Source organism: Felis catus, chromosome D3 (assembly GCF_018350175.1).
Source record: "Felis catus isolate Fca126 chromosome D3, F.catus_Fca126_mat1.0, whole genome shotgun sequence".
Lineage (NCBI taxonomy): Eukaryota > Metazoa > Chordata > Mammalia > Carnivora > Felidae > Felis > Felis catus.
In genome coordinates this window covers 22639771-22667255 of record NC_058379.1, presented here as the reverse complement: position 1 = coordinate 22667255, position 27485 = coordinate 22639771, and the positions used below count along the sequence as shown (strand labels likewise).

The following is a 27485-nucleotide window of genomic DNA, read 5'->3' as shown; positions in this document are numbered from 1 at the left end:
GAAAATAATTATCTCCAGTCAACACAGAATAAAAGAGAATGGGCTTAGGATGCAGTCAGTGTGATTTGAATCTGAGAGAAGGTGGTAGAATTATCTTTTCTGGAAGTCTAGACTGGTTTCAGTGCAGTATGCCTAAAGTTTGGGGAGCAGCTCAGATGACTTTCTGGTCTTTTATTCCTCTGTATGGTCCATCTTGCACTGTCCAAATCTCCAGAAATAACAACTGCAGAAGAAAAAGATAGTGTTAGATTAATCATAGTGCTAGGAATTGTGCTTGTTACTGGTAAACCACCAATTCATTGGTTTCTAGGTTGATTGGGGTGGGGGTGGTGGTTCAGGGTAGGATAATGTGGGGAATTTACTAGAGATTTGTTAGTCAAATTCTGAATTTTAGTCTTTATCTTGGTTTTCCCTTTATTTCTGGACAAGAAATTTATCTACCCATTTCTTCTGTTTCATTAGCTGCAAAACATGGATGGTGACCCACCTAGGGTTTTTAACAACCATGAGGCAGAAGCAGTGGGTGGGGACAGTCTACTCTAAATCTGGTGTGGTGCCTGGAATCCCTCTGCTTGGACTCTGGGTTAGTTGGGAGGAGGGATGGAGAGCTCCCTTGGAGGGCAAGCCCGTTCATCAATAGTTCTAGACAGAGCCTAAATCCCAGGAGCCAAGGGAGACCAGAACAGTTCTCTGGCCCCTCCTCCCGACATGGAGATTATTGTGGAGCAAAAGCGAGATTCATCTGAACCTAGTCTATGGTTAACTGAAACATGGGCTTTTGTCAGAATGAACTCAGCTTAAGGATGGGGCAAGTTTCATAAATGAAACTCATTTATGATTACAGAATGCATAGAACAGCCGTTTGCATGCTATGAACTCTTTAAGAAGGTATGGTGATGACACACTGTATAAACTAACTTTGAAAAGTTAGAGGTTGCAAGATGATAAGACACCTTTCACTACCTTGCTATTGCTTGGGTTTTAAGTGTTTCTTAGAATGGACAAGCTACATAAAATCTAACCTAGTTCTAGCTAAAGGGCTAACAGTTCTGATGGAAACTGTTAAACCAATTCTGTAACCAAAATGATAAACAGCTTAAAACTGCCAGGTATCAGTATTATTGTAATATTCCCTTTATCAAAAACCTATAACTGAAATTTATAGGTAAGAATTTACAGTAAGCAGCAGATACTTGGAAACTTGTCAGTTAAGGTTTCCCATTATAGAAGAACTTCTGCTGTAAGCCTTTTTAACCCTCCAAAGTCAGAAAATTAAAAAAAAAAAAAAACTTTCACAATTAGTTTCTAAGGAAATTATATAAATGTCATGATACTAAGAGAAAAGCTTTAGATTGTCATTTCCAATAGGACATAGCCTCTTAAAGAAAAAAAAAAAACACCTTTTTTTCTGGTGTTGGGAGGGAAATATATAAATAACAATCAAAACCTATATTCTTGATATGTTTCTAAAGAAAATTACTCTAAATTACTCTAAAGTGACTTCATTTCCCGCTACTCCCCAACCTCCTCAAAATTGAGAATACAACAAATATTTGCATAGGTTTATTATTCACATTTAATCATGAATAATTCACTTTGTACAGACAGCTGGGTAAACAAGAGATTTGGAGTTTCCTTTTTCTAGACTGTTTTTCCCTTGGCTGAAAGGAAACAGCATCAGTGTGGTTTTATAGGATTTTCAGTACCATCTTGTCCTCCTGCCCCAGGCAGGAGGCACCGTCCGTTTTGTGCTTCTTTCTTTCCAGTTTCTTTCTTTCTGTCTGTTCCTGGGTTACACCTCACCAACACGTGTTTTTTTATCACAAAACAAAAATGAGCTCTTTCATTCAGTTCTTTGGTCTGTAAGACATGTATAAGTTTATGGATTTGCTTTCGTGTAGATACTCTCCTGTTGCTGGGAAAAGATCCTTCTGAACTCATTCTGCCTCATCATTATACCCTTCATCTTCTATCAGTCATTAACAATTTCACAACTATTTGACTATCTACCACAAAGCCGGTTCTCATTTCCCTCTGCTCCTCCCAGGCCTACGTGAGGAAGTGAGGCACGTATCACTGAACCAGGTTTACCCAGGGCATTTCAACCTGGGCAAGGGGGCAGAATTTACCAAAGGTCAAGGATCCTTCCGGTTCTGTGAATGTCATGAATCAAATTGTGATAGTATAGCTTGTGGTTTAGGAGAGAATTAGGCTTGCTGTAATTCAGCTATGACCAAATGAGGGAGTGGGGGATGGTTATAGTATACCCCTGGGAAATCCCTGCTCTTTGTCATGACCTGGCAAATAACTTTAAGAATTTGAGCTACCCATCAAATGTCATGCATCCACACTAACTATATTCAGTGAGGACAAACAGAAGCATAGGGATATAAGTGTCCTCAATTCAGCAACACTTACAAAATATGAACCCCATAGAAATATGGCCAATGACATTCCAGAGAAAATGAACCATGATTTGACTAAATTAAAAAGTCCTTTCTTCTTCATTTAGCAAATACTTGGCTAGTGCTTACTATGTGCGAGACATCTTCTAAGAACTTTCTACATATTAACTCTTTAATTCTCATGACAGCCCTATGTGAGGAATATGAGGCACAGAGAAATTAAGTCATTTGCTTAATGTCACTGAAAGAAGTGGGAGAACCAGAATTTGAACCATGTAGTCTGGCTCCAAAGGCTGTACTTTTAATAGAACACCATGCTTTACTATGAGTATAATACCTGCTTATGGTAGAAAGTTTGAAAAATAAGAAAAGTATGAAGAAGAAGAGAAAATTACCTCATAGTCCCACCACTCATTATAGCATAATTGTGTATTTCCTGTGTGTGTGTGTGTGTGTGTGTGTGTGTGTGTGTACAAAAGCATTTAATTTAGTGGTATCTCTCTCTCTCTCTCTCTTTTCAGTTAGCTATACCTTGTGAACATTCTCCCACAGAAAGATATTAATTTGATTGAACGTTCAGATAATTTTCATAGTCTGCTTTGTAAATACTGGCTCAGCCAAGTCTGGAAGCATTTACCATGATTGGTGGGGTGGGGGCTACTGCTTTAGTAGATGTCTTATTTCTCCAGGGTCCAAGAGCTTCCCTGAAAATGGACTCAGCGTGATTTCTTTTAAGAGACTTGAAAAAAGCACTGTAGCCTAGAAACATAGCGTGACTTTTCCCATCAAAACATTTATGTTGTCTCTACTTTGCATTGTTCAGTTTTCTTAGGGGCGGGGCAGGGGGTGGTGAGTCTTGGTGCAAAGAAAAATGTAGGCTAGTCAACAGGAAACCTGAAGTCCTTGATACGGCACAGTGGCCTCTAATCATACCCTGGCATGGCTGCTTTCTCTTTCTTTGATAGGTGTTCCAGTAATAATAATAATAATAATGATAGTAATAGTAAATGTTCAAAAAAACCCATTTACCTGGTAAACAAAACTGTTATTATATGCCAGGATGTTAAAGAGCAGGCTCTGAAGCCAAGACCGTAGTGGTCGTTGCGATGACCAGCGACAGCTTTCGGCCAGGTCACATGCCATCCTGTTAATAGCCAGAGAGGTAACCAGCATGAATATGTGCAACCTAACCTCAAAGCCTCTCAGGAACACAGAGAAATTGGCTTGAAAAGACTGTTTCTCTTTTTCCCTCCTTAATTGAATTTCTAGTTCTAATTAAAGAGGAAGCAGCAGAAAAACGTATTCAAAAGGGAAAGTCAAAGAATGACTCCCATCTCTGAAGAAAACCAGTCATGGCATTAGAAACACAGTCACATCGATCCTCACTCTTCCCTTGAGCTGTGTCACCCATTTACAGGGGAGAAAGGGGAGAGGGGGACCAGGGACCAACCTTTACAATGAGGTTGAAGTTCCATCTCTGGGAATTACTTTTGTATGCGCATAAATTTCCACAATAAGTACCTTCTGGAGTTTGCATGCAGCTGAGTTGCTCTGTCAAGCTTCCTGTCCAATGTTCTAACTTGAGTTGTGCTACCAGAAAATCAGGTGTATCTCAACTGCTAAGTCAAACGTGGCTTTTTTGGAAACCAGAACTCACTAGCTTGAGCCCCTAAATCCACCTCACCACCTTTTTTCCCTTTAGATTACCTTTTACTCACAGTCACTGGTCCTATGTCCCCTGGGAGCTATTGCAGGTAGGAGCTGTTTGAAATTTAAGATGCAATACCCGGCAGACAAATGGATAAAATGATTTTTTTCTTTGACCTAAAACTAAGGTCAAATCTGTATTCTCTTCCTTTAAGCTCTTGCGAGTGTTTTGAAAACTAGTTCTACTCCTTTCTGTCAGAGTCTTCTAGTCCTGGGAAGGCGTCGGGTCAGGTAGCCAATCAGCTCTTCCAACCAACAGCCTGTCACTGCTTCTCTCAGATTCACAGAGACTTCTTCGAAGGAGGGGTTGAAGATGTGGGGGAAAATGGGTGGGGAGGGCTACACTATAATAACTATGACTCAGGACAATATAGAAGTCACCTTTACATGGGATTTACAAAGCTCTTCTAATGTATATCATTTCACAGAAGTTTTACAGTTGTGTCGTGGGGGTGGGTTGGACCATTCAGCTCAGCTCAGAGAAGTTGTGTTGACTGCCCCAGATCACACAGTTAAGAACCTGAGTCTGAGTGCTGTGATGTGTGCACTGTGACCTTGCTCTCACCTTTAGTGTCCCTGGTCCACACCTTGTCTGGCTTTCCTGTAGCACCATAGGCCACATTCAAAGGCTATCTCTCCAAGGCGTACCAACCTGTTAAATAGCATTGGGTTTTGGTGTCCCTCTACCCCTGTCTGAAGGCTCCTCTCCTGAAACCCCCATTGCCTGCTGTCCCCATACGTCACATTCTCCCAGGACTTCCCAAGGCAACACCACACCCAGGCCTTTTCTCCTGGATAACCACTCATGCCTTGAACCTAGACCTCTTCTTCCACAATTAGGCTCACTTACTCTGTGTCTTATCTCTCTGAGTCCTGTGAGGGGAGCAGTTTGTGCTGAGATGCTAAAAGCTGGCACTGGCCTTCTCAAAAAATTAAAAATAGAACTACCCTACGACCCAGCAATTGCACTACTAGGCATTTATCCAAGGGATACAGGTATGCTGTTTCGAAGGGGCACATGCACCCCAATGTTTATTGCAGCTCTATTGGCAATAGCCAAAGTGTGGAAAGAGCCCAAATGTCCATCAATGGATGAATGGATAAAGAAGATGTGGTATATATATACAATGGAGTATTACTTGGCAATAAAAAGGAATGAAATCTTGCCATTTGCAACTATGTGGATGGAACTAGAGGGTATTATGCTAAGCGAAATTAGTCAGAGAAAGACAACTGTCATATGACTTCACTCATATGAGGACCTTAAGATATAAAACAGATGAACATAAGGGAAGGGAAGCAAAAAGAATGTAAAAACAGGGAGGGGGACAAAACATAAGAGACAAATACGGAGAACAGAGGGTTACTGGAGGGGTTGTCGGGGGGATGGGCTAAATGGGTAAGGGGCTTAAGGAATCATTGTTGCACTATATGCTAACTAACTTGGATGTAAATTTAAAAAATAAATTAAATTAAAAATAAACAAGTAATAAATAAAAGCTGGAACTAGCCTAATATTCTATTACCCCACATCCCTCAGGACCATTTGATGGCTCTGTGAGCTTGGGCAAGTGTGTGAGTTGAGCTTTACATGTACAATGGAGACAATAATTTGTTACAAGTGAGGAACAAGTGAAATCATCTGGGTGTTATATACATCAACTGAATAAACCCATCTTTCTCTCCTAAAGCGGATTTCAGGACACCTTCCCCTCTCGCCTTGGGTTCCTGTAGCGGCCTTACTTTCCTCCAGACCTGGTCCCTGCCAAACATACATTCGCCACCCTGGCGGAAGGTATCTTTTCCAGAGTACAAGTATGACCAGAATTATCCCCTGCCTAAACCCTCCAGCAGCTCTGCAGGGCCTCAGAGTCAAGTCCAGACTCCTTGGGGTGGTCTTCAAGCCCTGCATGCTCTGGCCCTGCTCCCCTCACCAGTGCTCAGTGCTCACCTCTTGAACTCAGCGCCAGGTATATATCACGCCCTCCTCTACCTCTAGGCCACTGAGCAGGCTGTTCTCTCTTCTCCAACTCTCTGTCTCTCCCCTTTCTAATTTCTATTCATCCTCTTCATTCTTTAGCTTAAGTATCATTTCCTCCAAGAAGTCTTCCTGAGTTGGGTCAGATGTGGCCCTCTCCTGTCCTTCCTCCCTCCTAGCACCTAGAACACACCTTAACTCTCTGGCTTGCCCATAAGCTCCTTCGGGGCCTGAACTACACAGGTTCCCAGACCCACTCCTGACTCAGGGCAGGTAAGAAGGCAGTGAATGAATGAATATTCCTGGCACCTTTCCTGAAACACATAAAGCTCAATTATTTTTTTCAGGCATTTGACTCTTACTTGAAAATATTTGCATTTCAAAATCCCCACCCTCTTTGCATTTGAAAATTCCTCCTGCTTTCAGTGTCTTGCTCCAAAGAAAAGAATAACTTTGGGATATTAAGTCTTACCAACAAATATAGTATTTTTAATCCAAAGGGGAAAAGGGAGACTCAGATAACAATAATACCATGAGATAAATTAGAATTTATACTTCTATGGCATATTCATATGATTATCTCAATTGATTCTTATAATTCTCCTATTCATTGTATTGGACTCCTGTTTTACAGGGCATATTAATGACATAGAATTGCAAGTGGCAGAAACCATCCTGTGTTAACTTAAGCAAAGAAAAAAAAAGCAGAAGGGAACTTATAAGTGAGCAGAGGTGTCTCATGGAACCCAAGGCACAGAGTCAGTCATTATAAAGCCTTCAGGGTTTTTGTTTCTGCTTCTTTCTACACATGCAACTCATTCTTCTCTCTCTTCATAATGCCTTTTTGGTACCCAGTCCATTGGCCGAGATGGCTGCCCATGACTCCAAGGTCACCAGTCACAGGCCCAGCCACATGAGGGGGCTGACAGACTGTCCTTGAACCCAGGCACAGGCCCCCAAGGGAGATACTCTGATGGTCCAGCTGAGTCAGGTCAATGACTGCAGTGAAAGAGCAGGGTGACAGTTGCACTGCACAGGTGCCCATTCTCCTGACCCTGTGGCAATGGTGGGAGGGTCTGGGAAGGGAGGGAAGTTTCCAGAGAAAGGGGTCCCCTCCAAGGAGGTTAAGGGACTTGGCTGAGAGCAAAGGAGGCCCAGGTGAAGCCAAGATGAGAGTAGGAGTCAGACACTGATCTTGCCCAAAAGTCTCCAATCATGTTTTACAATTAAGAACTAGAAATATTGAGATTAGGTACAGTTATGACATATGGACCAAAATATGCATTCTACAGTGCCCATGTACTACAAAAATGGCCTGCTGGCAGCTTGGCAGGAAGAACATGCAGATCTATATAGGAACCTTTTGCCAGAGCTTAAAATTAAATTAAAACAACCTTATGTTAAATCCCAAACAAGAGAATCCCAAACCAATTAAGTTTGTAAAACAATCATGTATAAAACTCAATGATAATTTCAAAAATAAATGTAGTGATTTTGAGATTCACTGAATTTCAGTAGAAGTGGTTTTTAATATAGAGTCTGTTGGTTTTACATTTGCTTTTACGAATTCGGTAGACTCTAGGAGCACTTGAGTGGCTCAGTGGATTAAGCTTGGTTTTGGCTCAGGTTGTGATCTCATGGTTCGTGAGTTGGAGCCCCTGCATCGGGCTCTGCACTGACAGTGCAGAATCTGCTTGGGATTCTGTCTCTCCCTCTTTCTGCTCCTCTCTCTCTCTCTCTCTCTCTCTCTCTCAAAACAAATAAGTAAACTTAAAAAAATTTTTTGAAGAGTTCTGTAGATTCTTAGAGGCAAAAGAGGTAAAGCAAGTAGGAACGGGGACTCAGGTCCTGTCTCTGAAGATCTCCTTCACTCTGGGCCTCACACCCATCTACCTGAGTGTCCCTGTAGTCCCTCTACAGAACCCTGGCATTCTTCTGAGCAAGGGCACAGCCTGGTTTGAAAAATCTCTGATCTAGCCTAGATGAGAGAATGAGACCCAGAGCAGTGGTTCTCAACCTTGAATATATGAAAACACCCAGGAGCTTTTTAGAGATGCATATTCCCAGGCTCCACTCTCAGAGGCAGAGTCAAGGACACTACAACCCTCCCAGGTGGCCCAGCCAATTCTTATGCAGGGGGGCCTCTGCATGGCGGGAGCCATCTGTCCTAAGTCACTAGTGAGAGAGCTGAATCCAAGACCCAGGCTTCCTGATGTCCAGTTCAACGCTTTTCCTACCAGATTTCACTGACTGCAACTGTTTCTAACTGTTAAAATACGAACTTCACTACTTTAAAAAATCTAAATCAAATCAATGACGAATGGAGAAACAAAATGTGGTGTGTACACACAATGGAATATTATTCAACCTTAAAAAGGAAGAAAATTCTGACACCTGCTACAATATGGATGAACTCAGAGGACACGATGCTCAGTGAAATGAGCCAGTCACAAAAGGACAAATAGTGTATGTCCACTTGCATAAGGTACTTGCAGTAGCCAAATCATAGAGGCAGACAGCAGACTGGGGGCTACCAGGAGTTGAGGGAACCGCGAATGAAGAGTTGTTGTTTAATGGATACAAAGTTTTAGTTCAGGAAGATGAGAAAGTTCTGGAGGATGGTAGTCACGGTTGCACAACAACGCCAATGTACTTATTGCCACAGAACTGCACACTTAAAAATAGTTACAATAGTAAACTTTATGTTATGTGTATTTTACCACAATAAAAAAAACCACAATCAAATTTTTGTCTGCACTTCAAGGAGATTTCATTTACCATTTTGTAGATGGGAAGATACATTTAGAAATCAGCTGGCTTCTAGGGACGCCTGAGTGGTTCAGTCAGTTAAGCATCTGACTCTTGATCTCACCTTAGGTCTTGAGCTCAGGGTTGTGAGTTCAAGCCTTGTGTTGGGCTCCATGCTGGGTGTGAAGCCTGCTGAAAGAAAGAAAGAAAGAAAGAAAGAAAGAAAGAAAGAAAGAAAGAAAGAAAGAAAGAAAGAAAAACAAAGAAGAAAGAGAAATCAGCTGGCTTCTGGTTTGGGTTCTAGACACTAAACTTACTCAACTGCTCTAACTGCGTGGCTTTGCGCCTCACCCCCCACCTCCAGAATGGTTCTCTCTCATGGTCACTCCCATGGTGCTGCCTTTTTAGCGCCTGCATCAGTGCCAGTTCACGGCTCAGCCTAACACCTGCTAAGAGAGTAACAGAGGCAACATGCTCTAGTAAGGCCTGAGGCACTCACCCTGGAGGGAAAGAAGAGCAGAAAGAAATGAGAAAAGGAAAAGTGAGGCTGGAAAGAAACTCTGGAAATGGTGAACATGGACCTAAGAACACATGAAGTAAGACCTGGGAAACTATTAAGATGGGAAACTTTAATATGCCCCCCACTTTGTTTTTAAAGTTTATTTACCTATTTTGAGGTGAGGGGCGCAGAGAGAAGGAGAGAGAGAATCCCAAGCAGGCTCCTTGCCATCAGTGCAGAACCTGATGTGGGGCTTGATCTCACAAACCGTGAGATCATGACCTGAGCCGAGATCAAGAGTCGGACGCTTAACTGACTGAGATGTTTGTGGCCCCTTTTCAAGAACAGCTGTAGCATTGGAATTTCCTAGAAAAATGGATAGACACATTTGAAAACAGTGAAGCACTGCATGGAAGTAACTGGAAACCAGGCTTCCTCCTGATCTCTGAGACGTCCCATCACTGAACAGTTATAAGAAAGAGAAAGCAAAGACAAGCTGAGAAGCCACATGTTGTAAGTTCTTGGTCATAACACAAATTCCATTCTTAGTTGATAAAAGGGGCATGAATTGCCACGAGTAAGAAAGGGGAGTGAAGAGAGAGCAAAAAAGAAATAAGAGAGAGGTCAGTGCTAGCTTTCTGAGACTGACATTGTGATGAGTTTTCTTTCCCTGCTCAGCAAAGTTTATCTGGTAGTCGTAAGTTCATGGCGTTGGGCAATTGTCCAAACATTTGGGGAAGTTACTCATGAAGAAGAAGCCAACTCCAGACAGCTCGTTGGGAAATATGGAGAGTCAGTGCCTGGGTGGTTTTCATAGTAATCCAGGATTTATTAAAGCTCAGAAAGCAAGCAGCAGAGAGGATTTTTATAATGAGCCAGAGTCATCATTTCGATAGAAAGGAAAGTTTTTCTCTGGTCTGAAGGAGGTGGCAGGCCCCAGGAGGCTAAGAGGAGGGGGTCTTGTTTTGTAAATGCTGTGACAGATCCTGGGGACTCCAGCAGTGGTAGAACGGTTTCCTTCTGAAACCCCTCCCCTCCAGGGTACAAAGTTTTCAATTGCAATTGGGAGAAATTAGACTCCATGATCTAATAGAGCTAAGTTTTTCCTCTCAAATATGGTATGATGTGACATCAGCATCTCTGCCAGATTCTGTTGCTACCCAGGGGAAGTGAAACGCAGGTGGACCGCGTTTGTAACATTGATTTAGTCTTCCAAAGTTATATGAAAATGAAGTAATTTTAAATTGACCAAGGTAGTTAAAGAAGCCCTGCTTGCAATCTTTTGTAAATCTAGATATGCTTCTGAAAAGAAGGTAAACAATTTTCAAAATATTTTGCTTGTAGCTCTGAATTTTGATTTGTCTCCTTTGCTGCTAGAACATTCAGAATGTTGTAAATGTTGCAGTTCAGATGAATCATCTGTCGCTACCCATCTAGATTTCCCAGAATGTTTTATCAAACAGATTGGTTCTCTGAGTGTGAAAAATCTAATAATTCTATGGGGGCACCTGTGTGGCTCAGTCAGTTAAGCATCATACTCTTGATTCTGGCTCAGGTCGTGATCTCATGGTCGTGGGATTGAGCCCCACATCGGGCTCTGCCCTGACAGGTTGGGATTCTCTCTCTCTCCCTCTCTCTGCCCCTCCCCCACTCAAGCTCTCTCACTCAAAATAAATAAAGTTTTTAAAAAAGAAAAATCTAATAATTCTACAGCTTCCTTGGAACTTTATAATACTTTACCAAATTTTTCTTTAAAAAAAAAAAACTTAAAAAACACATTCCGAACACACAGGAAGACCACACCATCTGGCCCTTGAACACAGCTTAGGTTGACTTTTTAATGAAGAGCTAGTTCCTAGGTGTAACTAGATGGTGATTATCAGTGCTCAGTTCAATCTGCATACCTTGTTTGGAGAGGGTTCCATGCAAGGCACAGGCTGGAGAGGAGGGACAAACACCACAGGGACTCAGGGCACTGCAGGCCTGCAGTGAGGTGAGGGACAGCTTCATAGAGGGGGTGACTTTCAAGCTAGATCTTGAGGGGAGAGGTTAGGATACTCAGAGTCAGGAAGAACATTTCCTACCAGGAGGAACAAAGGAGAAACTGCTCAGAGGCGTGAGGATGGAGAAGTGTTTGAGGACAGAGGATGCACCAATGTGGTACGGTTTCCAGAAAGGAGAGGAAGGTGAATCCTGGAAAAGTTTCAGAAGAAATTATGAAATAAAGGTTTGTAAACATTTATGAGAGAACAATAATTGTTAGGAGTCACTAAGCACGGATTCATTAAGAACTAGTCATTTCCTGTTTTTTATAAGGTTACTAGACTGGTAAACTGGAGGATATTGTCAAGGGGATTCTTGTGATTGTCTGGAAGTTTCTATGGTCCTGTTCAGGAGTGGAATGGAAGGCCCCGAGTTCTACCATGCATCTCACTTCAGTGGGGCATCTGACCTCGCCAGGTGCAGTGAGATTCTTGTTAAGAGTGTGGTTTGTATGACTAAACATTCATCCCCAAAGAGGCCTGAGGATGGACTGATGACAGGACGGAGGGCGGGCTCCAGTACTGACTGGGGCTCCACATTAGGCCCCTTTCTTTTTTCTGTCTTCATCCCTGTTTGCCAGTGACATAAAGAAACATACAGGATGCATCTATTAGAATTTCAGATAATATAAAATTGGAAGGAAAAAATAAATGTATCTATGCGTGTATTGGAAAAGATCACTTGGGGCTAGAATAGTGAACCCAAACAAGCAGCTAAAATACAATAGATATAAATGTAAAAGACTGTAAGTAAGATCAAAAAATCAACTACTCCAGAAGCACATGGAGAAATGTCTCAGTAACAGTTGCTGTCAAAAGAGACATTTTAGTTTACCATAATATGACCTAACAGAGTGATGCGTTTGGCAAAAAAGACTATTTAGTAAACATATGGTGTCTATATATTCTTTAATTCAACAAATCCTTATTTAGCCCCCCAATATGTGTCAGGCACTGGGTTGGGCAGCAAAAACACTGGAGAACAAGACGTGCAGAGTGCCTGCCCTCAGGCAGCCTGTAGTTTCCTAGGGGAAGGACACAAAGACACAAGAAATCACTACAACTTGTGACAGAGGCCTGGAGAGACACAAATGAAGGTCAGAAAGAGGGTGAGAATGAGGGACCCATTTTTCTTGGGGTGGCCATGGCAGGCCTCTTTGAAGAAGTGGCAGTCAAGCTGAGGCCAGGTGCAGGGAAGGAGAGGCAGAGAGGCAGAACACGCCGGAGTGCATGGGCTGTGAGTGCAGAAGGAGCTTGATGTGTTCCGTGAACTGAAAGACCAATGAGGCTTGTCCATATTTGAGGTCACCAACATCCATTGTCCCATTCTTCCATGGTGAGGGGGTGCTGACACTGGGCAGTCCTGTTGTACTACATTTCCCAGCATGTGGCCATGGGATTGCGTCCTCATCGTTAGTGGAATGGTAACAAACGGTCTGTGTTGAAAGCTGGCCCCCATAAGAGGTATATACACCACCCCTCACCCCACCATGCTCTTTTAGTTTCTTGCTGCCTGCATCCAGGACATGGCAGCAACCTAGCTTGGACAGGAACGCCCCATGGAATAGCAGGCAGAACTCCAGCTGGAAAGGGGTCTGGGTGCCTCAATGCCTGCAGAGAGCAGAGCACTCGCTAACCTGGATCTTTCACCTTGAGAGAGATCTTTAAGCCACTGAATAGTACCACATCTCTTACTTAAACCTAACTGTTACAGAAACAAAGGAGTACTAGCTCCACCAACCCGTCCACATTTAGACACTGCATTTAGTTCAAAGGGTCACTTTTTAACAAAGAGACGTTGACTGTTGGAAGCATATCCAGGGAAAAGTAAGAACCATGACATTTAGGAATCAGAAAACCAAGTCAATAAGAATCTGCTGAAGATGCCGTAGTTGTTTAGTCTGGAAAAGGGATTTCTCGGGGTGACATGATTGATGGCCATCTTCAAATACCAAGGAAGAAGAATGAGGCTGAATTGGGGTGGCTTCTGTGGGACCTACAGGCACTTGGGTTTTATGATGAGGCAGATTCTAACTCAATACAAGCGAGAAGCTTCTAATGATGAGGGATTGTTAGAAAATTCCAGATTAAGGGGCACCTGGGTGACTCAGCTGGTCAAGCGTCTGACTTCGGTTCAGGTCATGATCTCATAGTGAGTTCGAGCCCCACATCAGGCTCTATGCGGATAGTTGAGAGCATGGAGCCTGCTTCGAATTCTGCATCTCCCTCTCTCTCTGTTCCTCCCCTGCTCATACTCTGTTTCTCTCTGTCCCCTCAAAAACAAATAAACATTAAAAAAATTAAAAAAAAAAAAAACAAAAAAAATTCCGGGTTGCTTTGAGTATCAACAGCTTCTCCCCCAACTGTGTCCAAGCAGAGCCTGGCTGGCCACTTGTGAGGAGACATTTACAGACGCATTTGTGGCATCATTGTGGAGATTCTAACTAATTCTAAGATTTGGGGTAAGGAAGGTGGTGGTAAATAATGCAGGTTGAAGACAGGTCATAATGGGATTGAATGTCAGTTTGGATTGAACGCCGGAGGCAAGGGGACTCTTGGAGGTTTCTGAGTACAGTAACGATATGATAAAAGCAAGGAACATTGCTTTGGCCAACATTGGGGGAGAAATCCTGATTTTCACAGCCTGTGCTGGTGCTCGCCTTGCCTGAACCATGAGCGATTTAAGGAAAGCCAAGAGTAAAGAATATTGATTTTCATTACTTTATTCTTGAGATAATCCAAAAAATATTTTGGGGCTAGCATTTTTTTTTTTTTAACTTATCTTCCAAGATGAGTGATCTCTTTAGTCCAAGGAACTCAAAGTACTTTTCACCCTAGTCTCATTCAGTCTTGTCACATATCTGAACTACTATGTCAGGGGCAAGAATGTCAAACCTCCTCTCTCAGATAAGGAGAAGGCCTCACAAAGAAGGGCAGTGAGTTGTTCAAGGTCAAGGCAGTGAGTGAGTCAGGGGCAGGGCGGGCTTTTTGACTGAAGTCTGCCACACTGCCTGGAGCCCGGGCAAAGGGTGCCTCAACTAGGAATGTCTTCCACCTACCAGAAAAACCAGCTTGAACCGACAGTCTCTCCAGAGTGGGAAATTAGTTGAGATGGTTCAGTGTCAACCAGTTTTGCTTTGCAGGACAGATGAGGAAAGTGAGGCTCAGCAAGGCCACGCAGGCCAAGGCCTAGCTATGACTTGAACGCAGTTCTTGGGTTCCTGGCACTAGATCTTACCAGCCCACCTACCCGGACAATGGTAGGCTCAGGAACACCCCATACTCCAATTACCTGGAATCAACAGGGCCATCAGCATTAGCTCCACTGTCTGGAAATATAAAGGCTCATATTGGCTTTGGCCACCAAAGAGAGGAAACATTCTGCAATCCTTGAAAACTCGCAGCTGAGGGGGGGGTGGGGAGAATTGTTTGAGCCTTGTAACTACAAAGTCAAAAGGGAAAACATGTGTTTCACATTTGTCTTGGGATGGGAAAGAAAAACTTTTTCTTTCACTTAATCTCGGTTTAAACAAACAGAGAGACAGCCCTTTTTGTAAACTCACCGAACGTCAAATATCGTTCCCTTCGCATGGCATCGGTTTACTAAGCCACTACAGAGCCACTTTCCTCACGTAATCCCCTCGATTAGAAGGCACTTCAGCTTGAAGAGGGGCAACCAAAATAATACACATTGCCTCTGATGAATTGGACGAGAGTCAGCCAATGGAGTCAGGTTTCCAAATCTATAACCTCTTGGTTTCAGCCAGAGACCCGAGGCAATACGGCTTTAGTCATGACTCAGGATTTTGGGAGTGAAGGCAAGCACGTCAAGTGATGTAAGAAAATTCCCCCACTCCCCCATCCCACTGGCTTCCTCCCCCCCCACCCCCCCCAGGGAATTCAGCCAGAGCGCACTGTGGGGGAGGGGTTGCAGAGTCACCGGGTGCTGAGTTGCCCGGCACACCTCCCATCACGGAGGCAGTGGCCAGCGTCAGCGCCTGACAAAGGAAGTACTCAGTTACAATTACTTTCCTGTTGGCCTGCAAGCTCCGATAATTGCTTTGCAATGTGTGTGTGTGTGAGAACCTCATAAAGTAAACCAAGAAACAGAAGGCCAGGTCTGGGCTAAAGGGAAGTGTCAAGTGGGGGAGGCTCGTGATGCAAGCCTACCTTTGAAGTCACTTTGTTTGTGAAAAGTCTGCTGGGCTCTCTCTTAAGGAAACTCCACTGGAATGAGGTTTCTGTGCATGTGGGGTTTAAGGCTATTGTTTTTGGCTACGATTTTCACCTCAAGCCCTAGCTAGGACATGTATAAATCCCATAACAACAGCCTGACATGAAATTGCTCACCCTCTCACAGCATCAGGGGACTTTTACTCAGGCGGATTTTGAATGCTTCATTGTTCAATAGGACAGGAAGTTTACTCTCAATGTAAATGAGGAATCTTTTTTTTTTTTTCCCTCCTTACCTCCTTGGAAGATTTTCACTGAGACCTGCCTTGTCATCCCCAGTCTAGCTTCTTCCATGTCAGCAGCTGCAGCCTGGCCGTGCTGTCCGGGTTCCTTTTCAGAGTCAGGGTTTTCTTAGGGCTAGATTTTTAGGCTTTTCCCTGGAAGTGACACTGGGTGGTGGTCTAAGGGAGACCTAGGGACAGGGAAGAGTTGTGTCTTCTGAAAGGGTTGGGTTTCTTTTTTCAGTTTCTTCAACTCTGACCTTGACCTAGGTTTGTTTCTTACACACACACAGAGCCCCACTGCCAAACTTTATGATGATCTTTTTCTTAGGATACATCACATGGTGGGCCTGTATCACATCAGTTCACATTTGGAACATTGGGCTAGGACTCTAATGTCAGAATGTGTCCAACTAACTGGCATCAGCAAGTAGGTGCTTAATTCAGAACCATGACCCTACCTTCCATTGGAGCAAATCCCCGAGAACGATAGAAACTTCTAGAAAAAGCATTGCAGGCTCCGCCATCTCATGACACACTCTGTAGACAAACTCTTAAAAAGGCACAAGAAAACTCTTCTTAACCTTTTGCTGATGCCCACCCCGCCCCCTCCAGGAGACTGGCCAAGAGAGACCGTCAAAAAAAGAAGGGGTTCATAGACACAACTACTTTTAATCAGAGGAAACCACATAAGGATCATGAAGAGGTAAATGACAGGGACACTGACCTTATAGGATGAGTAAGCCCTAGTCTGCTTTGTTCTCTTATCTCCGGAATCTTTTTTTTTCCTATATATCTGAAAAAAATCAGTAATAAGCTTTTAAAAAGAAAAAGAAAAAAGTCAAGCACCGTGCATGAGCCCTAGAGATCATTCTGAAGTCAAAATATCATTGCAACTGTCTTCCGCTCATGGCTTCATCATCAACACCGCCAGTGTCATGATAATCCTAAACAGCATACATGCTAAAGACTTTTTTGTTGTTTAAAATTGTAGTATTGACGAGGGCTTTTATGTGTGTGTATGTGTCTGTGTGTGTGTGTGTGCATGTATGTGTGTACGTGTGCGTTTTCATTTGTACCAGGTCAAGTACAATTAAGCAAGAAACAGCAACCTCATTCCTTGGCCGAGGCTCTGTTCTCAGACCTGCTTTCATATGACAAACACCTGCAGAGATCTGTCTACAACACAGGGAAGCCTGAGTGTCTCCCCAGAGGTTCTGAATTAATTGAGCTGCTCTGGGGTCTGGACACATTCCTACATTCATTACAGTGCACATCCAAGGTCACCATGCACTAAACTAGTCCAGCCCTTAATAAAGTCTCCCTCCCCTGGTCCACAAGGCCCACAGTCACCAGCCCCAGGGACAACATCTCTCTTCTCTGGCATTTGTCTCCTCTCTCTGTTTCTAACCCTGGCTTCACCCTAGGTTTCAGCATCTGGGATCTGGCCTCCTCTGTGACCATCACTGTGGCAAAACAGTTCACCCCAAAATGCCCTCAAGTATAACTCAACATTCTAAGTTACTCCTTCACACTCAGTAAAAATGACTGCATTTATGGAGATCCCGGGTGTCTCAATTGGTTAAGCTTTTGACTCTTGGTTTTGGCTCAGGTCAGGATCTCACAGTTTGTGGGTTCAAGTCCCATGTTGGACTCTGCGTGGCAGCGTGGATCCTGCTTGGGATTCTCTGTCTCCTTCGCTCTGTCTCCCCTGCCCAAGCTCTCTCTCTCTCTCAAAATAAATAAATAAACATTTTCAAAAAAAAAAAAATGGCTGTATTTGTAACGCATGCAGTCATCCTTACGTAATGAGGTGAGGAGCACCAAGCTGTAGTTTAGTGACACCTGACGGCAAGGGGCCAGGGCAAATCCATCCTATGCAAGGCACCAATAACGACAAGTCATAAACTTTCAGGGCTCGGGGCCCATACCAGAGCTTGGCACCTCATAGATGCTCAGCAAACTTCTGATAAAACTGAATGTGTCAAGTCTGTCAATACAGGGTGCTTCCCCAACCTAATCTGGTTCTTGAAATTCAAATGATTAGATTGAGAAAAGATGTCTGGTGATTACAAAACTCCCTCTCGAGAACTCAGTAGTGGCAGAATTAGCCAAGGACACGCAGCAGCTCTCAGCAGATGGGCACACGCACCTTACCCTGCCTGCTCCCGCTCACAGCTCTAGACTTGGAACAGCGTTTCATGCCATCGCAGAAACAGGACTCAGGAGTTTCCTTTCCACCAAGAAAGCAACTGAGTTGTTGGGGTTATAAACCACTCCTCTGGGATGATGCTCTACGTTGGAGATTGTCGATGGTAGACATGGAAATGTTCTTCAATCTGCATAAACACTCAAGTGCCTCAAATCCTCCAACGCGGCCATTTTGTCTTCTTTGGCCCTGTCTTGCCCATCACACCCCACTCTGAACCCATTTCTGGAAGGGGGTGCTAGACATTGAGGCAGCACCTCATCTACGTGGTGCTGAGTCACACTCATATTTTTAGTTAATAATATGTTCAAGGTCTGCTAGGACAGGCCTCTCCCAACTCCACCTCACCCTTCTTTTCCAGAATTGTCTTTGCCATTTTCTCTCATTCATTAAATGTGGATTTATTTATTAAAAAAATCAATGAATCCTTTGAGGTTTTGATTGGAATTGCAATGAATCAGCAAACTCATTTGAGGCTAAAGAATTGTTCTCAATTGAATTTCCCCATTTAGCAACACCTATTTTATTCACATCTCTTTTAAAATTTCCCAGTACAGAGGCACCTGCATGGCTCAGTAGGTTAAGCATCTGACTTAGGCTCAGGCCATGATCTCATGGTTCATGGGTTTGAGCCCCACATCAGGCTCTGTGCTGACAGCTCAGAGCCTGAAGCCTGTTTTGGATTCTGTGTCTCCCTCTTTCTCTGCACCACCACCCCCCGCCCCACCGCACCCCTGCCACTCACACTCTGTCTCTCTCTTTCTCAGAAATAAAGGTTAAAAAATTTGTAAAAAATAAAATAAAATTTCCCAGTACAATTGTGTAGTGTTCTTTATCAGGATCCCATGCGGGTTTATCAAGAAGTGGTTTATGGCTTCAGGTAATACTATGACTAGGGTTCTCGGTAGCTTACTGGCATATAAGAATGCCTTGACTGTGGCGTGTTTATCTTGTGCCCAGTCATTTTTCTAAATATTTTTCTTATTAATTCCAGTAGTTCTTATCCGGTCCCTTAAATTTGTTAAGGGTGCAACCACAAGGTTACAAAGAATGAAGTGTGGTATTTTTTTTTTTAAGTTTATTTATTTTTGAGAGAGAGAGAGGCAGAGAGCAAGCAGGGGAGGGGCAGAGAGAGAGGGAGATACAGAATCCCAAGCAGGCTCCAGGCTCTGAGCTGTCAGCACAGAGTCTGATGTGGGGCTTACGAACCCACTCAGGTCATGAACCATGCGTTCGTGACCTGAGCTGAAGTTGGACGCCCACCTGACCGAGCCACCCAGGTGCCCCTGAGGTTTTGTACTGATACATGAGTCAGGGGGGTAGTAGTCCAGTGTATTAGTGTCCTGGGCTGCTGTAACAAATGGGATGGCTTCAAACAACAGAAACGTCTCACAGTTCTGATAGCCAGAAGGCTGAAAGCAAGGTGTCAGTAGGGTGGGCTTCTCCTGGAGGTTCTGAGGGGGAATCTGTTCCAGGCCTCTCTCTCAGCTTTCCCTACTTGTCAGAGATCCCTGGAGATTCTTGTATCACTCCCTCTCTACTTCTATTTTCACATGGCCTGCTTCCTCATGAGTGTGTCTGTATATGTCCAAATGACTTACTTTGTAAGGATATCAGCCAATGGACTTAGGACCTGCTCTGATCCAATATGGCCTCATCTGAACAAATAGCAAAGACACTATTTCCAAATATTCATGGGTCCTAGGGATTAGGACTTCAACATATCTTTTTGTGGGGGACACTATCCTGCAGCATCCAATGTGCTTGTCTCTGACCAGTTTGCTTCTAGAGCTTTGGGGCCAGTTCATGAACCATGTTTCAAGATGTCCACTGAAATATTGCTCACGTCTGTGTGAGGAATGGTCACGGTAACTATAGTCAGCTTGGATCTAGGAGGCCCTGAGACGAGCATAATTTCTGCCTTCACTTAGCTACAGGGCTTTCGTGGTACCCATAATCTGTGTTGTTCCGGGGGGGTGACATTCTGAAGGAAGCAAATTCTGGCTCAATCTAATTTGACTCAAAGATCCAAGGGATCTTTGGATTAAGGCCATCTGCCAAGGGGCATCTCTCTGCAGCAGTAACAAGTTACATCATCCTTCACCCATCTGACAAATACGTACGGGGGCCTACTAGGCCTGGTACTATGCGCCAGGCAGCAGGCCCTGGGCCAGGTGCTGGGGCAGTGACAGGTTCCAGAGACACACAGGTGTTGCCCTCAGGAGGCTCACAGTCTAGTGGCCCCAGAAGGGCCCAAGCAGCCTGGGTGTGCATAGTGCTCAAGATGTTAGGAATGAGATTCTCTTTGGAGAGAGTATGGCCAGATGACCACCATGTTCCCTCAGAGCTAAGACACTGTGGCCTTTATGATCCCTGAGGCAAACTGTAGAGGAAAGCAGAGGTTTGGGCAGGAGCATGGGGTAAAGTGAATTTATAAACAAAAGAATAAAGTGTTGAGGCGCCTGGGTGGCTCAGTTGTTAAGCTTCCGACTTCAGCTCAGGTCATTATCTCATGGTTCATGAGTTCGAGCCCCGCTTCAGGCTCTGTGCTGACAGCTCAGAGCCTGGAGCCTACTTCGGATTATGCATCTCCCTCTCTCTCTGCCCCTCCCTCACTCGCACTCTGTCTCTCAAAAAAATAAACATTAAAAACAAAAAAATTTAAAAAGGACTTGAAAGAAAGAAAGAAAGAAAGAAAGAAAGAAAGAAAGAAAGAAAAAGAAAGAAAGAAAGAAAGAAAGAAAGAAAGAAAGAAAGAAAGAAAGAAAGAAAGAAAGAAAAAGAAAAAAGGGTTTACATGAACCCAGAGGGGCCTTCCCGGGCAGGATGCACGCAGGAACGCAGGCCCCCTTGCACCATCACGAAGGTCCACCCGCTCTCCCGCCTCCCATTACAGTGTCCTCAGCCTTACCCCGCCCACCCTCAGGAGCAGACGCTCAACAAACAAACAATCCAGACCCACCGTGGCTGCTCAGGCTGGGGCCACCTCAGTGGGGAAACCAAATCCCTTTCCCCAATCTCAGCAGACAAAACAGCCTGGGCCCTAGGTGTTTCCCCTTCTGCCTGGGACACCCAGCCAGGGAAAGCAAAGCAAGAAGCCCTAAATCAAGTGTTTTCAGCAGAACCAGGCCCCGGGGGTGGAAGGGAGAGGCCTCCACTCTCAGCGGCTGCTCCTCCTTAATGATCCAAAACAAAGCCGGTGCCAGGGAAGTTAATCTGCCCTGAGATAGGGGGAGCCACGCCTTGAGGTGGAGAGGGAGCCAGCCCAGGGCACTGCGGGCCCAGGAAGCTGGGCCTGTGCACCGGTACCCTGCCAAGGTAAACCTTGGTCTGCGATGCCCAGGAGGGGGCAAGTCCGGTCCTTCAAGAAAAGAAACCCCGTCTTTGCTTGATTGCTGCCCTTTGACCACGTGAGAAGATAAATACATTTTTTTAATAGATCTGTCATCAGTGCTGGGAAACGCCTGGTACTCTACCCCAGAGAGGTCTCACAAAACAAAGAATCCATCTGGTGGTGATCACAGCGTTCCCGCCCCACCATCCATCCTCTTCCTGCTTCCCCACGCATGCTCACATGTCTTCACGTGTGAATGCACACGCACATGTGTGCCTGGACCCTTACATGTATGCACACAGGGTCACATACATGCCCACATTCATACGTTCGCCCTAAGCTTCACCCTTCCACACACGCATCCCCACACATAGCCTCACACAAGTGCACGTACGTGAGTGTGCCTGCATCTACCCTCACAGACAAGGATACATATATGCACCCTTATATACAAATACGCTCATGTACACACCTCCTCACGCAAAGCACACACGTTCTCACCTGTATTCTCATGCATACGTGCATCTCACACAAACATCCTCACACACAAACACACAGCGTGCCTACACATCGGTACACAAACACGCATCCTCAATCCCTTTTCATGTATGCACATATGCATGTACACACACCCCCTTACTCGTAAGTGCACCTCGTACATGAAACCACATGCGGGCACACATTTTCACATCACATGTCCTCACACACATGCACCCATAGGTTCATCCTCACACACACCTCCCTTCACAAGCACATTCCCTCACACCCTCACACGTGGATGAATAGCCTTACACACACACACATACCCCTGTTTTGCTGATGCTTCTCCAGGAGTTGATTTAACTGTCCGGTCTGTGAAGAGGCAAAGCCAATGACTTCCTTATTGGGGCAGGTTTCAGTTTGAAACCCATGGCCTGGGACCCAGGTTACAGACAACCGGTCACAGAGCCTGGGCCATGAGCAGGCCAGGTAGGCATGTTCCTGCCATCCGTCTGCCATGGAAAGAGCTAGGGCTTTGGAACTGGGGCAACATGGTTCTCTCAGTGACCTTGGACTAGTTACATAGCCTCTCTGAGTCTTAGAGTCTCATAAAAATAGGAAGCGAATAGCACCTACTTCATGGGATTGGAGAGATGGACATGATCTCAGTGCAGTGGTCATGCAGTGTAGGCGTTCAGGAGAAAGCTCCATCCATTTTGCTGCCCTGGGTTGCGGCCACCATTTCCCAGGTCTTTGGGCACGTGCAAGATGGGGACTAGTGAAGTCCAAGTGCAGAATACGAAAGGCAATTCACATCGTTGCTAGCAAAGGAACATTTTATAAGGTATCCAGCTGTCTGGCCAAAACATATCCAGGGATCTCCTGGAAGGGGACTGGAAAGGGACAATTTTGAAGGCGGCGAGAAAGCTGTCGTCTTTTGTCTCTAAAGCTACAGTAGCCAGCTGGGGAAAAGCAGAGGAAAGAGACGCCACAGGAAAGGAGATCCAAAGAAACAGAACCTGAAAGAACTCCACGAGCTGCTGCCCGAAACATCTGGAAACACGCTAACGGGCATAAAGGAAAACACGGCGCCAAGCCATCTCTTGGCACGAGCTCTGAGAGCCGCCTGAGGGAGCTGGAGCAGACACTGTGGGACTTTTCTCCTGAGTTGTTGCCGCTTCCTCCTCAAGCTGGCCTGGTGTGGTGGCTGAAACACGGAAACGTGGCCCGACTTCTCTTCCCACCAACCAACACCAGGCCTCAGGTTTTCACTCGGTAAGATACACAAATCAGTGAAGACGACGAGGCTCATGTTTTGGGGGGCGGCGGGGTGGGGGGAGACTATAACGTGGTGAGTGTCAGACACCGTGCTGAGTTCTGGACATGCACATCATCTCAATCCTTATGGTACGTCTGGCGGTGGCGATGGTATGAAAGTTATGTCCCTTTTACAAATAGGATAACCGCTCAGAGGAGGGTGTGAGCCTTGCCCGAGGTCACAGAGCCGGCAAGGGGTCATGGCGACATTTGAACCCACAGCCCATTTGTCTTCTAACTGCTGTGCTCTCTTGCTGAAGAGGAGTAAGTGTTAATCTTCCCGGCTCTCCCCCGCACTCAGGGGCCAGAACCCCTGGGACCCAACTCCCGGAAACGGATGACCTCAGCCAGCCTCCTCAGCTCACAGACAGCGGGGGGCGGGGGGGGGGGTGAAGAAGCAGGGCTGGCCCAAGGTCGTGTCGCGTCCCGGGTCTCATCCTCATTCCCGGACTTCACTCTCCCTGACAGCCCCAGGACAGAGCTGGGGAAAAACCTTCAGAGACATCTCCCAGGAAGATAGCTGAAAGGCAGGGCCAAGCTGGAGGCTCTAGTGACGTGGTCATGAGGTGATGATGATGGCATTGTATTTCCCACTTTTGAGAAATGCTCTGGCATCAGACGACTCATGGGGGAAAGCAAGAGGAATTTGGCAAGGATCTGGTTCTAAGCCATCTGGAGGCTGGTGTGAGGACCAAAAGAGTGGCTGCCTGTTCAGTGTGGTGTCCTTGCCTGAGTGCAGTCACAGCTCTCTGTGCACAGGAGGTGTGGCCATGACCGGGGAGACTCAGAGAGGGTGTCTCTGCCCCGAATCCCAAAGCAGGGCAGGGACACTCCCGTCATGCTGTTTTGCAGCCTCTGTCCTGTGGGACTGAGCGAGGGCTCACTGCACACTCGGCTGCCCTCATGGAAGCACCTCGCACGTCATTGTGTCAGAAGTGCCACATTCTAGCACAACTCACCATTGTGAGGCAGCTCCTGTGTGCCAGGAACTGTGCTCAGTATCTTCCCCACATTCTCTTGCTTCATTCTCACCACTGTTGTGGAGTCAGAACAATTACCACCCCCATTTCTAGATTTCCACTCCAGGACACAGAGGCCAAGAGGTTTGATGAGGTTACAGAGGTGATAAGGATGGAGCCAGAACTCAAATCCGGGCAACCAAGGTCCCAGCCCAGGTTGCCACCCCTGTGACCCCGTGTCGCACCTGATCACTTCCTGGCACCTCGGGTCACCCCTAAGTGTCATTCAGGCAGAAACGGCCAGAATCCTGGCCATTGCTACCTCCACTCGCCACTTTCTCCTCTGAAATGGGGACATCGGCAGATATTCTACCCGACTCCTCGTGCTGGCCTTGCTCACCCACGGATGAGTCAGCTGGAATTTCTGGACATCCCAGGCTCACAACCGTGGTACCAGGAGCTGTCAGGAGGCAGGAATGCTTGGAATGCAGCTCTGTGCGCTCCGCCTGCACCCCTCTCCACCCCTGCCCCCCAGGCCGAATCCACAGAGAGGTTTGGAAGGTGAATGACACAGTGTTTGTCAAGGGTTTGGGACGACAGGTGCATTCGAAGATGAAGACAAAGACTGATTCTTTTCTGGGGCTGCCGGCACAGTTTCCCATCCCTCCCACGCACGTCCGCGTTCCAGGCCCGGATGCTCTGTGCCTCAGGCTCCGGTGAAGGGCAAGCAACCACTGATTAGGAAGCAAGAAGGAAAAAAATGTCCTGGGCTCATAAAAAATGGAACGTTCAACTCCTTTGCCCAACTCTGACCAGGCCTTGCGACTCCACCATCCTGATCTGGTCGCCTGCCTGCTCAGACGCCTTTGTGAATGCCGCAGGGACTTTTCCTGCACCTTCTTTGTGTGGGACTCTGTCTGGGCACCCGTGGAATGGTGAAGAGGGCGGGGACCCTCCTTTCCTCTCAGAGCTTTCCCTCTAGACGTGTGGATTCAGATAACAAGTGAAAGTGCAATTACCGAAGGCAGTCAAGGTATTGAAGGAAACTAATCAGGGTTAGGGTTAGGGATAGAAACGGGGGGGGGGGTTACTTTAAAATGAAATCCAGGGGCGCCTGGGTGGCTCAGTCAGTTAAGCGTCCGACTTCAGCTCAGGTCATGATCTCGCGGTCTGTGAGTTCGAGCCCCGCGTCGGGCTCTGTGCTGACCGCTCAGAGCCTGGAGCCTGTTTCAGATTCTGTGTCTCCCTCTCTCTCTGACCCTCTCCCATTCATGCTCTGTCTCTCTCTGTCTCAAAAATAAGTAAACATTAAAAAAAAAAATTTTTTTTAAATAAAAAAAAAAAAAATGAAATCCAGGGCGCCTGGGTGGCTCAGTTGGTTAAGTGCCTGACTTCGGCTCAGGTCATGATCTCACAGTTCGCGGGTTTGAGCCCAGGCATCGGGCTCTGTGCTGACAGCTCAGAGCCTGGAGCCTGCTTCAGATTCTGTGTCTCCCTCTCTCTCTGACCCTCTCCCATTCATGCTCTGTCTCTCTCTGTCTCAAAAATAAGTAAACATTAAAAAAAATTTTTTTTTTTAAATAAAAAAAAAATAAAATGAAATCCAGGGCGCCTGGGTGGCTCAGTTGGTTAAGTGCCTGACTTCGGCTCAGGTCATGATCTCACAGTTCGCGGGTTTGAGCCCCGGCATCGGGCTCTGTGCTGACAGCTCAGAGCCTGGAGCCTGCTTCAGATTCTGTGTCTGCCTTTCTCTCTGCCCCTCCCGGGCTCCTGCTCTGTCTCTCCCTCTCTCTCTTTCTCTCTCAATAAATTAACATTAAAAAAAAATTTTTTTTTAATAAAATGAAATCCAACCCTCAGAGCTGTGTACCACCAGATTTGTCTGTCACCTGCCCCACCGCCTCAGCTCACGTCATTTCCCCATCCTTTTCGGTCCCACCTTTGCAGGGGGGGGAGGGTGTGCTTCTCTGCCTCGCTGAGCCCTTCTCACCCACGTGCCACTCTGTCCTGTGGGCATTGAATTGCTTTATTTCTCAGGGGCAGGAAGCAGAGTTGTCTCACCCACCGGTGCCGTGTGCACATTCCCTCTGACAGACATGCCCCCAGAACCTTTCATTTTGGGGCCTGGCACTGGGGGGCCACATAATAAATACTTCTTTAGGGAAAGAGCCTCCCCAGACTGGCTGCCTGTGAAAGGTTGGGAGGATGTGGGGGTCTGAGCAAAGAAACTATTTTGGAAACGCTCGGTTGCATGAGAGCCAGCCTGGAGCCTCGTGGATTCAGAAAGTCACATCACCCGCATGCCGTTCAGGAAGGAGGAAGGGTTGAGGGTAAAAACTGTTTCATCAGCCCCTCTTCCACAAGTTCGGGCCCACAGATGTTGCCTTGATTACCTATCAAAATGAGCGAATGCCAAAACTCACCCAAGGCCTTGCTGACGCAGGGCACTGGAGAGAGAGAAACCGCTGGGCTGATTATCTTGGCTTTATCCACCACATCTGGTCTAGCTCAGCATCTCTGCTTTCCATCTTTAAAGAGATGGTTACAGAGTTCGAGAATCTCAGAGCTGCAGAGGCCTAAAAAGGCCTCGCATCTGACCTCCTCCCTTCGCAGATAAGGGCCATGCCACTAGGAAAGGCTGTGACTCACCCACGGCCACACAGCTGGTGAGAGGCCCAGCTGGGACCATCCCGTGGCTCTCCCCTCCCAGGCCGGAGCCTTTCCCGGTTTTCCAAGCTGCCTGTCAGACCCCGCCAAATCATTTCCACATTCTCTTCCATTGGCCGTCAGTAAGAGAAGCTGGCCATGGCCCTTTCTCACTCCCTCCCCACCATCTCACCAAAAAGGAAAGAGATTCCAGAACCAAACAGGGATCTTTTTTTTCTTGTCCTCTGATGTATTGTACTATCCATTCCAGGCTCCCCGCTGGGGGTGCAGCTCTCTGCCCTCACATGATGCCATAAAAGAATGTCATCTAACCCCCACCCCCCACCCCACCCCCCGTCAGTCCTGAGAACAAGAGGCCATTTCTCAGCCAGGCAATCAAGCCACCATGAGCACCAAGATGAAGGAGGGATGTCTCATGCCCCTTAGCCGAAGCCTCCCTTTGGAGAGCAGGTGGTCCCAAGGCGGCACAACCCCCATTTCCCGAGAAATGGGAGTTGAGACTGTCTCCTCTCACCCAGGCTGGGTCAAGAATCTCTCTGGAAGGCCCTTCACATCCCTTCTGGAATGAAGGATTGCCCATACCCACTCCATTTTTTTTAAGCTGTTGTAGAAATTGAGACTCAGAGGGGTTAAGTGACCTGCCGATAGTCACCCAGCTAGTGAGTAGCAGGGTCAGAATATGAACT

General features: G+C 46.0%; 1 long non-coding RNA gene across 2 annotated transcripts; it reads right to left on the bottom strand.

Annotated features, from left to right (window-relative positions):
* Positions 1–18: 18 nt before the first annotated feature.
* LOC123381258 lies at positions 19–26894 on the bottom strand. Of its 2 annotated transcripts, none has more exons than XR_006588085.1 (3): positions 26556–26894; positions 8869–9030; positions 19–223 (listed from the first exon to the last, which is right to left on the bottom strand). It is a non-coding gene; the product is annotated as an uncharacterized LOC123381258 (long non-coding RNA). The 2 variants fall into 2 exon arrangements; XR_006588086.1 differs by having other exon boundaries at positions 8869–9027.
* Between the last annotated feature and the right edge of the window lie 591 nt (positions 26895–27485).